Below are 2,735 nucleotides of genomic sequence, written 5' to 3'. Positions count from 1 at the left end.
CTTTTTCAGCCAGATGAGTCCCCTTTTGGAAACTCATTCTGTGCTGTTTTCCTAACACACACACTTCACAGAAAGTTAAATCAGATATTGATTCCTTACCAAAGTACCCATGTTGGCTTAACACTGTCATACCTTTTTGGCCTATGTGGCCAAGTCTCAGATGCCATTTCTCTGCGGCAGTTAGATTTGTAGATGATAGTGCAGACTTTACAGTGAGTGCACAATGTTGACCACACAGAATGTATAGCCCATTTTGTTTGACCCATTCAAGTAGTATTTCATTATTCTTGTACACCACTATGGATCCTTTTTCTGCCTTATAACTACATCCAGCTTCATCCAAAGTTCCCAAGGAGACCAGGTTTCTTTTGAGGTCAGGTATATACCTCACTTTGGTCAGCATTATGATTTTGCCATTATTCAACCTAATGGTTATGTTTCCTATGCCTTGAACCTTACAAGAGTGATTATTGCCCATGAAGACAGTTTCTAACTCTCCCTTCTTAAAGTTCTGGAACCATTGGATGTTGGGACTCATATGAAANACCAGGTTTCTTTTGAGGTCAGGTATATACCTCACTTTGGTTAGCATTATGATTTTGCCATTGTTCAACCTAATGGTTATGTTTCCTATGCCTTGAACCTTACAAGAGTGATTATTGCCCATGAAGACAGTTTCTAGCTCTCCCTTCTTAAAGTTCTGGAACCACTGGATGTTGGGACTCATATGAAACGTGCATCCTGAATCTAGGACCCATTCCTTACTGCTAGCATAGTCTGAGATAGTGAGGGCTTCTGTAACTTCAATGCCAGTGCTAGTGCTAGCTAGGTTACTTTCTGTATTTTGCTGTTTTTGTTTCTTTATCCAATCATAGCAGTTCTTCTTAAGGTGGCCAGGTTTATTACAGTGGAAGCACTTCCTAGTTTCTCCCTTAGACTTGTTATTCTTCCCCTTTTTCTTAGCCCTAGGGTTTATGTGTTGTTGAAAGATCTTATTGCTATCCTTTCCTGATTGTCCTGGATTTGATCTACCTTTGACAAACAGATTATTTCCATTCATTTTCTGTATCTTCAACTCCAACTCCCTAGATTTAAGACCTGCTATGATCAGGTCAACACTGGGAACTGTCCCAGTGTATTGTAGGGCATTCTTAACCACCAAGTACTCATCAGGTAGAGAATTTAACAATATCATTGCCAGACTGGAGTCTCCCAACTCCTGATCTGTGCCTTTCAATACTAATGTCATCTTAAGAAACTCATCAAGGTTTTCTTCTACAGACTTAGTAACATCCATCTTATACGAAAATAGGGCTCCTTTCAGAAATGCTAAATTAGGTGCAGACTGTAAGGAATAAAGGGATTCGAGTTTACCCCAAAGTGTGAGCGGTGTTTCCATGCCATCAACCTTTCGCATGACTGCATCGGATAGATTCATTATGATAAGATTGTAGGCCTCCTCATCCACTTCAGCCTTTTTTTTCAGTTTCTCTTCAGACCACTTCGAGGTATCTCTTTCTAAAGCAAGCCCAACTTTATTGTGCGAAAGAAGGGCTTTCATCTTCTTTTTCCATGTATTAAAGTCGATCTTCCCATCATATTGGGAGATCTCCATACGAGTAGTACTCATTGAATTTTAGTAGCAAGACAGAACAGTCAAGGGTACGTGGCGTTGTTATACCAGAATTCGCCAATTACTGCCAGGCAGTTTTTAAGGCAGTTACTGGTGTTCCAGCCTAAACACCCTTAAACTGTATCACACAAGGCAAGACACAAAAAGACTGAAGTGACAAGACTTACTACAGCCCCTTAGACAATACCCAGACTTCTCTCGACTTGTGTTTGTGACTCAGACTAACCAATTCGACTTGATTCAAGGACTATTCGACAACCCTAAAGCCTATAAGCCTTTAATCAAACCCCCAATCTGACAAACCCTATTTGAATTTGTACGAATTTCGTCGATCCCTTTGTTTGTAACTTAATCTCACGAATTAGCCCAAGACTTAGCAAGATCTGAAGTCCTAACGGTCTAGAATCTTGAAACGAAAAACCCCAAATCTTACAAACCCTAATTTAGAATTGTACGAACCAAACGATTTCTAACCCTAAATCCCTTAGACTTGAGCTCTGTACCACTGTTAACCTAAGCCTAATAAATATCCACACAAACAACACACAAGTTAAAGATCAGAATCACCACACAAATACACAAGCACAATTTTACGTGGTTCGTCTATCAATCTTGGATAGACTACGTCCACGTTGAGCTCCGAAAATAGGAAGCCCACTGCACTTGAGACAGTCAAAATACAAGAAGAACACAGTTACAATCTGCCTAAACAGACTACACACCACTGCCTAACCACTCAAGAACCTCTCAAAATCTGCAAGAACCAGGACAAACCAGCCTCTAGAAGGAAACCAACCCTCTCTCACTCAACAGATTAACCCAGAAATTCAACAGAAAACCCTAGCCCGAGTGTTTTCCCTTTTGAAACCCTAATCCCTGATTAACGAATACGCGTTCTCTAAGTACACTGTTGTCTTCTTTATATACGATTTCATCACGCTTCTCAGCCCTTGATCTTTCTTGATTGATGGCTGAAACTTGGTAGTGGCTTAAACAAAACGACCCCGTTTGACTGAACAGTGAACGGCTCCGTTTTTGGCTTCACAACTTTCACAATTTTATATAATGTCGGTGTATATGGATCTATTCTAAGTTCTTCTTT

The sequence above is a fragment of the Pistacia vera genome, unplaced genomic scaffold (assembly GCF_008641045.1).
Source record: "Pistacia vera cultivar Batoury unplaced genomic scaffold, PisVer_v2 Contig508, whole genome shotgun sequence".
Lineage (NCBI taxonomy): Eukaryota > Viridiplantae > Streptophyta > Magnoliopsida > Sapindales > Anacardiaceae > Pistacia > Pistacia vera.
This window is presented reverse-complemented; position numbering follows the sequence as displayed.